Source organism: Nipponia nippon, unplaced genomic scaffold, assembly GCF_047370975.1.
Source record: "Nipponia nippon isolate SJK-2023a ecotype South Korea unplaced genomic scaffold, ASM4737097v1 scaffold_16, whole genome shotgun sequence".
NCBI classification, from domain to species: Eukaryota; Metazoa; Chordata; class Aves; order Pelecaniformes; family Threskiornithidae; genus Nipponia; species Nipponia nippon.
This window is the reverse complement of record NW_028262332.1, coordinates 4,283,750-4,292,991: the sequence shown is the minus strand read 5'-3', so window position 1 is coordinate 4,292,991 and position 9,242 is coordinate 4,283,750. Positions and strand designations below refer to the sequence as shown.

Genomic DNA, 9,242 nt, shown 5'->3' with positions numbered 1-9,242 from the left:
CTTACAATCTCCTTCGGTTTAGAGTTTGCTTTTGCTTTCTTTGACAATAAAATAGCCGCAAGTCATTCACAAAAATTGTTGTGTTTGTTCTTTATTGAGACAGCTTTTGAGGACGGGGCAAATAGTGGCATCACGCCTTTGAACTGCCATGCAAGGCAGTTTTAAAGACTGGGCCCCCCTTCTGCATCTTGCTTTTAGCTTTCAGCAGTTCATGAGGCAAAGCCCAGCAACTGGAGACATCATCTCTAGTCCCAACTAGCCTGAAAGGTCCCTTCCTCCTACACCTGGGAAAAGGGGATATTCAGCACCTACAGTTTAAAAAAAACTTCCTTTGCCATTGGGGTGAATGTCAAGATGTAACACCACTTGTTGTGTTGATGGGACCTGCAAATTCAGAGGACAGTGCTACCCAGAGCCCCAGCACAATGCAAAGCCACAGTGGACACTTCCAAAGCCTGGCCATGCCCCATTACGGGAATGATCGGTCTTTGGGAACAATTAGTCTCCTTCTTCACTGGGGACTGAATTATGGACATCATCTGCCAAGGAAATGCATGTGTGCCCTCTTCCATGGTGTCAGGGCTGGGAGAGCTAACAGGCTATAATGGCCTGACCAGCCCCACCTGCCCCAGCCATCACAGGCTGTATTTAAGTCCAGACTCAGTAATTGAATCTTTCTTGGGCTGTGTGTGGGGTTGTCTCCAGGTCTTTTGTGGTCATGCTGCTCCCCTGTGTCCTGCCCCACCAACTGGCCTCTTGGATGGATGCTGGACCTGCCTTGTCCCTACAAACCTCTCTGGGTTCTTAGCAGCTGGCCTCACTGCCCTGCTCAGGTATAGTGGGATGGGCTGGGGGCCACAACAGCTTCTTGGCTCCTGGCCCTGAAGGAGCACCAGCCCTTGTGGCACCTGGATGTGGGGGCCAGAAGTGCCACTGGCCTCCCTCACTGGACATTGACCAGAGCACCTCAGAGGGTGGGCAGGGAGGCAGCAGGCAATGCGAAATCAGCAGTACTGCAAGCCATGAGGTGGGGCTGAGGCAAGGGAAGGATCCCCAGGTGGGTCCTTCTTTGCAGGTCAATGCTGCACAGTGGAGCTGAGCCCTCCAGACCACCTCTTCATGCACAACCTTTCTCCATGGAGCGATGTGCCCTTCAGTGTGTGTCATGGTGACCTCCAGATGCATGAGAAGGTTTATCCCAGTGCAATGAACCCTCCCTGCAAACTGGCTATCTGACCAGGACTCTTCTGCTGTGCTTATCCTCCTTAGGGCATGAGGTCTACCAGGAGGCACCAGCTGACCTTGCTTTCTGGGGTGCATGGGGAAGGAGGAAGCTTGGTCACAGCAGAGCAATTTTTCAACCTGTTGGCCTGCGTGGCAATAGTTGTGAAAGGTGATTGCTGTATGTTTTTGGCTTTTTATATATGTGCTTGAAAGGTTTTGGGGGCGAAAACTATCATCTGCAAACTCAGTGTTTATGCATGCTGCAAGACCCTGCTTGTGCATCATTGCTTTCCTCTCCCCTTGTGCTCCCTTTGCTTGTCTGTGACTTGGATGCTTTTCCTGGAGCTGCTGATAGAGCTGATCCCTGCAGAAAGCTGCTGCTCCAGCACCACGGAGCCTCTGCATCCACTGAGGAGGACCATAGCCTGGCAAAGCGAGCCACAAGCATCTCACTACAGCTCCTAGCCAGAGCAGGAGCAAGGTAGGAATACTCTGCAGCTCCCTGCTCCATGCTGTTTGCATTGCTGAGCTGCAAAGACTACGCAAATATTCTCTTTGGAGCACAGGGGCATTGCTTGTGACTGAGCAAGTGGGTGCACTGGGGCAGGGGCTGCTGTTTGCTTTGTGCTTGTAGATTAGACCTAGCACTACGGGCTCTTCTACATGGCGCAGGATAAACCAGTGGGTGAACTGCACAGATCTGAGCTACCAGCTTGCGTATCTAATCATATTTCTAAAAGATGCCAACAGAGGGCATCCGCTGCCAGAGACACAGCCTGCAAATTCCCTGCTGCAGCCCCTGTGCCTGGCTTTAGATAAAGAGCATCTCAGGTTTTTTTAACCCTTTCCCACTTAGGCTCGGGCTAAGCTTTGTCAGAGGTTTTCAGCAGATGGGCTTTTGCAGTGGGTGTTTTCACTTTCCTTTGGAGAAAGGAGAAGGCGGGGGGGGGACGACACACACACAGTAATCCACAGCTGCAGTCTCTTGGTCAAGGCAGGACTCTGATAATTAGTGTCTAAGGGCAGCCTCCACACAGCCTGGCAGAGCAACAGCCAGGTTCAAAGTGAAGGTGAATCCTCTGTTGTCCTGTGCAGCTGTGAACAAAATCAGAAGCACTGCTGTGCTGGTGTTGAGGGAGAGCAGGAGATTTCATGACAAATGTCCTGGCTTTGGTGGATTTAAATAGTGAGTTTTATTTATAGGTGTTTATTCCTGGCATTTAATCTCCTTGTTTCATGTCTCTTGTGGACAGTCAAAAAGAAATCGAACTTCTAAAGCCTGCTGCTCCCTCTGGTAAATATGTATTGATGTTTGGGCTGTGGAGCAGGCTCACTCTGAGCACATTGTCACTCTTATTTTGTTAAGACCTCACACCAAAACATCCGAGATGTTTAAAGGCCAGGCAGCCTGTCTGATGGCAAGCTTGTTAATCCAGTTTTGACTGGGGCAGCAAAGGTCCTGAGGCAAGGGCTGATGTTAGACAGGGCTCATGTGAGGGTTAGGGATAGAAGAATTCTTATCAGAGGCTTCCTCCCTGCACATAAAACCAGCAGAAGGTTCATAGGTGCAGGAGCTGAGGAATTGTGCCTCTAAGTGGGCTAAAAACAAAGGTCAGACTGAGCTGGGTGAGGGCTTGGGTGTAAAGGGATGATTCCAAGTGATGGTTTTTAATGGAAGCAAGGATAGGGCACAAGATAGATATTCTGCTCCTCTTAGTCATGTATATCTTAAATCAGCCTGGATGGAGTGTGACCTCTCTGAGATCCAGCTGAACCTCAGCAGTGATGGGGCTGCTGATTATTGGGCTCCTGGAAGAATATTCTGTTCTAGTTTCCAGCTGCTTTGTGCACAAAATGGGGTAAACACTAAAAAATCAGGATGGCTGGTAGGCCTGGCTAGGATAGTTATCTGTGCTTAGGAAAGACCTGTCTCTGCCACATGAAACTAAAGCTGATCCAAGCTGTGCTTGGTCCAGTGGTATCTGTTCTGAGTCTTGTTTAACTCTTGGTATGGGAACATACATCTTTTACTTTCCAAAAAGCACATACATTTTCAATGGTGCAGCTTGAAATACATGAACATGATCTTTTTAGAAAAGGTGTTTGCTTGCTTTGATTATTTACCCAGGGTTTCCCAACTGGCCACCAAAAAAAAAAATCTGCTCTGTACATGTAGGTCATCTCTACTCCACATTATACGTTGAATAAGGGCCAGAAACATACAGCTGAATTTGATTTATGGACTGCCATAGAGATTTAAGAAATTTATGATTTGATTAATCCATCCCATATATCTTTTTCTTTATTACTGGTAATTCGTGCTATATATCACAGTCTTCTGAGCAGTAATTTGGCTGCCTGATGCATGCCAATGTTTCCTAAGGGTTAAATTCTATGGTGCACCAACCAGTCAAACTGTTGTGATCTGCTGGTTAAATATGTATTCAGCAGGACTGGAGTCTGACTTACCCAATAGATTTGCTCCGGTTTACCAAGTGAGTATGTATTTAGGACATGTAGCATGTGCAGAAGAACATACTGGGCGGGGGGGCGGGCTGGAAAAAAATCTTTGCAAAACACACTGATGTAGCAGGGTGACCAAAGCTTGTAGAAAATGAACAGGCATCTTCAGTGTTTCTAAAAATATATGTTGAGCCTATAGACAGGATGACCAGTTCTTGTTATGCAGGGGGACTGCCTGGTGACAGTCTTCACTAGCGGGGCTGGCTGCTGAGAAGAACTGGTCCCTGCTGGCAATCTTTGTTTTCACTCAGAGGGAGGTGGGGGTTTGGCATAGGGCAGGAAAAGCAAATCAACTAATTAACTCAATGAGGGAATAAAAAAATAACATACCTCAGATTGAATGAGGATGTGACCTGAGACTGTAGATGCTTCTGTGGTTGGTAAACATGTTTTTTGTTTTTTTCTGTAACACTATTGACATTTTAAAATGATCAGAATATTTCAGAGTGCGTTTAAGGAGACAGAAGTACTGGATTTCAATACTGTCAACTCCAGAAAGCAGAAAGTGGGTCCTAAATTACCTTCAAAATCATAACAATTTAAGAAGTGCAATACTTTCTAATTTGCTTTCTGTTTTTCCAGCTACTCTAGGTCAGCCAGCTTGCCTCCTCCCCTGGGAGCAGGACTTTGAAAAGGAGGAGGAGAGGGGTGATTCTGTTTGCACTCGGGGAAGCAGCAAGCACGCACCTGACAGCCCTGGAGCACATTCCCTGTGCAGGATCCAGGTGTGTGAGCTTCCCCTGCCTGCCCCTGCCGTGGCTGCCTGGGGGGCTGGGGGACCCCTCTCCCCATCCCCTGCAGTTCTCGGTCTCTGCTGATGGGGAGTGGGGATGCCGATTAGTAGGAGCTCCAATTTTATTTTGCAATGAGGACTCCTGCCTGTCAGACCGGTGAGAGTTGAGCATAGTTTTACCCAGCAGCCTTTTAATAACACCTGAGCTCTGTTAAGCTGCCCACAATTTCAGCCAGCCACCTCTTTCAGAAAAACCCTGCATCTTCATTACCTTCCCCTCGAGCCATCTGGACCCCCAACCTGACCTTTTTAAAAAAGGTTGGTTAAAAAAACTGGAGCAGTCCCTGAACAGAAGACCTTGCGTGTCATGTTTAAGCCCAGAGCAAATTTTTATGTCCAAGCAGTAAAACCTTGAAAATAAAGATTTATAATTGACATTCTAGCTGAAGCAGAGTGAACAGAGATGGTCTAATTAAATTCTGTGGTGGATATAATTAACCCATTTATTCATTTATTACCCTTTATACAGCTAATGCAGGCTGCACCATCACCATTTGTTTATGAAGAACCTGTTACCTGGCTGCTGGGCTTGGGCTGTGCAGCAGGCAGGCCCACCGTGATGCTCTGGAGGGGCTGGTGATTCTGTACAAGCAGGTCTGATCTGACAGATGTTTTTTCAGAAGCCAACCCAGCTCTCAAATGAGTCAGCTCAGAAAGAGCAGAGAGGAAAGGAAAGACACTGGGTTCTGCTTTGGAGTTCTGGGCAGAGCTGATGGGTGACTTTGATCAAGTGTGGTGGTTTGGGAGAAAAGGGTTTTGGGGTTTTTTTTAGAGCAGAGTGGCGCTCTGGTGTTGTACAAACTTGGTACTGTGGCACTGAATTCTCACTGTGCACTGTTGAGGGCTGCTGTAATATCCATGCTGACACATGTGGATTTCTGCTTTCTCTCCTTCATAGTTCAGTGTGGAAATGGCACTTGCAAACCTGTAACACAGATAACTACTCACACATCCTTTGGGAGAGCCTCATCTGACTAAAAGCCCAGCTGGCTTTTCCAGAAGGGAGCTGTTTCTTTTCACCAAAGACTCATTTTGCTTCACTTTCTTGCAGCCATCACGAGATAAACAATGAATCAACCAGAGATTATTTTTCATGAAAGTTTAATCAGGCACTGTCCCCTTCCTGCGCTTGTGTGAGCAAACCTTGATGAGTGTGTAGGGCTTGAATGTGGAGTAAAAATCATCTGCTTGAGAGGCAAGAAGTGCAGGGAAAATCCTTTGCTTGCTGGCATCTATCAGTCTGGGCAGACTGTCCTGCTGCAGATGCACCATCTGCAGTTTAGCCTCTGGGTCCCTTGGCCCATCCATCTCTTAAGCAGTGAAAGCCAATGCCTGCGCCCCCCCTTCCCCTCCTTTTGCTGCTCCTTAATATTTCATGCATCAAAGAAGTTTCACTTGTAATGCAAAAACTGATTAATTAAGTAGAGTGCAAGAGTTACATGCATTTAGAGTTTCTTTCATCTTGGGAAGGAGAGGAGCCATGCTGGAGGCTGTTACTGCTCATGAAAGAGTGTTGAAGGACAGTCTGTAATGGAGTGGCTACATGGTACTAACGGAGGGCAAGGGACAGCCTCATTCCCTGGACTTCAGCTCAAGCAACAGGCTGCTTTCCTGTTGTCCCTAGGTTCTCCCTGCCTCCATAAATGTACTTGCTACCCAGGCTGTCCCATGCCTCCCTCTGGCAATGGGGTGGTTTGGAGAGGGGGCTTCTAGCAAGGCAGCTGCCTGATTCCAGGTGCTGAAGTAAGGGCTTGCCTTAGGATGTGCAAAAGGTCCCTTTTCAATGTGGTTCTTAACATGCCTAGCGCACTGCTGATGCCATACACAAGTAACATCTGGCTAAAACCCCAGTGTGAGTTATAGAGGTATTTGGTACAGGATGGTGGAAGGAAAAGGAAACTCAGAGGAAGAATACTAGAAAGTGCTTTGATGCCATAGTGATGGGCACCTGACGGCAACCTTTCCACCTGGGTAAATCAAAGCTGTTATTTGTGAAGTAATCATTTAGTCTGTACCTCAACCCAAAATGCTTAACAGCCTTTCCTAGCTGTACAAATTGTGCAGACCTCTGTTACCACTCCAGGCCCTTCTGAACTGAGCCTAGGGGCTGTTTCCCAGTGCACAGTGGTGTTTCACAGCTATCCAGTAAAAGGTAGGAATCAACTACTTGTATCTGAGAAGGGAGGAAGAAATTCCGCTGCTCCTGGATGCTAGCTTTAGCTTCCCTGCTTTTGCAGAGTGCCCTCTCAGGATGCTTATCTGGAGGTGGTCAGGAAGCTCCTAGTTTGATGCCATGTCAGAAAGACAACATCTCCTGCAGCTTGGAGCACAGCGAGGGGTCTGTTGGCTCACTATTAACCTAGAAGCAAGAACATCACCTACTGAATTGCAAAGGGCACTTTCTGCATCCCATCTCTCTCTCTCTCCCAGGAGGTGTTTCTCTGAATTGCTGACCCAGCCTGTCTCTTGCTTTGCTTGTGAGAGCTGACAAAAGCACAGCTTGAGCAATGTGGTCGTCGACCACAGTCAGATACCATATGGCTGCAGACCAGCATTTGTACACCGCAGCTTAGAAACAAAATTAGTTTTGTGGTGTTTCATTCAGAATATAAAAAACCTTTCTCACTTCTTTAGTGGAGTTATTGATGCTGATGTGACTCTAGCAGGGTGAAATATAAGCCTCCGATTGCGTCATAGCTGTATGACTGACTTTCTCCTCCACTTGCTAGCAGTAGGATTTGCAATATGCGTTACAGACATAAATTGTTCTCTGTATTGTAAATACATACTGCATTTTAATGATTGCTGCTGTATGTACATATCTTTGGTAATAGGGCCAATTGAAAACCACTTCAGAAAGTTGCTATTGATATCTTTGCAATAACCTTCTCCTCTGTGCCAGCCGATAAAAGATACATTAGTTCTGGGTGTCCAGAAATCCAGCTCACAGGATTGGAAGTTGAAGAATGCTTCATCTGTGACCCTTTAAACGAGAATGACTTTTTTTTTTTTCCCTTCCCCATCCTTTTTACACTTAGATAGTACAGATACTTTAAGCATTTTCCAGCAAAATGTCTGCACAAAGTTCTCCACAAAGGCACAAAATCATGAGTTTGCCTGAATCCCACTTGGGGTATTGTCATACAGAAGAAAATGACCCTGGGGCTGAGCTTCTTTGCTTGGGAATAAGAAATAAATTGAACAGTGTCTCTCAGTTCCTGCTAAAAAAATCCACTCAGGTGAAAATTGGGAATGAATGTAGGCAGATGCAGACATAAGGTAGACATAACTCTGTGTAGCCAAGGTTCCCGGTTCACATGACACACAACATATGCTCTGCCTACTTCTAGAGGCTGCTCCACCTGATAACAGCCCACTATTGCTGCTCAATAGTGGAGAAACTCCCAGCTCATGCCGAGAAAGTCTGTGCTTTTTGTACTGAAAACCCCACGCTTGGGACTGTTACAGATACGATTTCCACAGCCCTCAGTATCTTTTTTTATCTCTTATGGTAACAACTAATTATTTTATTGAGTTTCTGTATGTAAGAGAGGATACAAACCCCAAGGGCGGAAAATAGAAGAGATTTGCCCCAAACTGCACAGTCAGTCAGCAGCTGAGGTGAGAATGGAGCCCGTGTCTCCTGACAATGTGTCAGATCCCCTACCCGCCCCATCACACCCTACCCAGATGGGTCTTGTCAGTGTAATGCATTTTCACTTGTAAGACAATTTCCATTTTCATCCCTGAGATTTTGCTAGGAACGGCAGTTTTTGCTGGTTTCTTGGCCCCAATGCTATTGAAATCAATGGTCAGGCCGTCACCGACTTCCCTCAGGAAAGGCTGGATCTGTGAAGAATAGGAAAAAGATATTAAAAATGGACCTCATTTAGAAATAGAAATCTGGGTTATGGACTATTCAATTGGCCTGAAAATCCACAGTTTGTATGGACTTAAAGTAATGTGCTAATTTTGGGTTTAAACAAACCTCTGTAAGCGTTCCTAGAATATTTTGCTAGCAAGTGAAACTTTCTCAGTGCAATGTGCTTTACCCTGTTCATGCCATTTACTTTTCTGTTGAATGCTGCTCAGGGAGGGTAATGGAAATCTGTTACCTCTGTTGTAAAAGAGGACTCGCATATTTCCCTTTGGAAATATTATTGGTGGTTTTCAAACAGTGAAGTTTTGGGTTTAGCTCAATTCTTTGGAACTAAAAAGCAGGTTTTTTAGTCCTTTTCTCCCAAAAATGAGAACAGAGATTTGCATTTACACCAGGAAGGGTCTAGGCTAAATTGAAGCTGAATGTACCCACTTAAAGGCAGCGGTTTGCAGAACGTTCCCCTTTATCATCGTATTCATGTTTGTACAGGAGGACTTGCAAAAATCTCAGTGTGCTTCTCAGAAGATAGTTGTTAGCAGTTCTTTATGAATACAGACAGCAAGGCAAAATAGGGTTGAATGATGTATGTAGAGCTGCTCAGATCTTTGGGTAGGGGCACAGATGAGACAACCCCTCAAGGTCCCTCCCAGCTCTATTTTCTAATATCTCAGGACTTGCCCAGAGACAGTCAGTAGCAAAGCAGGCATTGGAACCCATGTCTCCTGATTGTTGCTTTCCAGCTCTAAACCCTGAAAAACATTCACCACATTGCTCAATGGCATATGCTAGATCAGAGAAAATCTGGATACGCCTAGAACATGT

The 9,242-nt window shown here is 46.1% G+C and overlaps 1 long non-coding RNA gene across 2 annotated transcripts; it reads left to right on the top strand.

Annotated features, from left to right (window-relative positions):
• Nucleotides 1-695: 695 nt before the first annotated feature.
• LOC148056217 (uncharacterized) lies at nucleotides 696-8,014 on the top strand. Of its 2 annotated transcripts, none has more exons than XR_015703723.1 (5): nucleotides 696-833; nucleotides 1,270-1,393; nucleotides 1,595-1,705; nucleotides 4,330-4,472; nucleotides 5,010-8,014. It is a non-coding gene; the product is annotated as an uncharacterized LOC148056217 (long non-coding RNA). The 2 variants fall into 2 exon arrangements; XR_015703722.1 differs by having other exon boundaries at nucleotides 1,580-1,705.
• The last annotated feature ends 1,228 nt before the right edge of the window (nucleotides 8,015-9,242 follow it).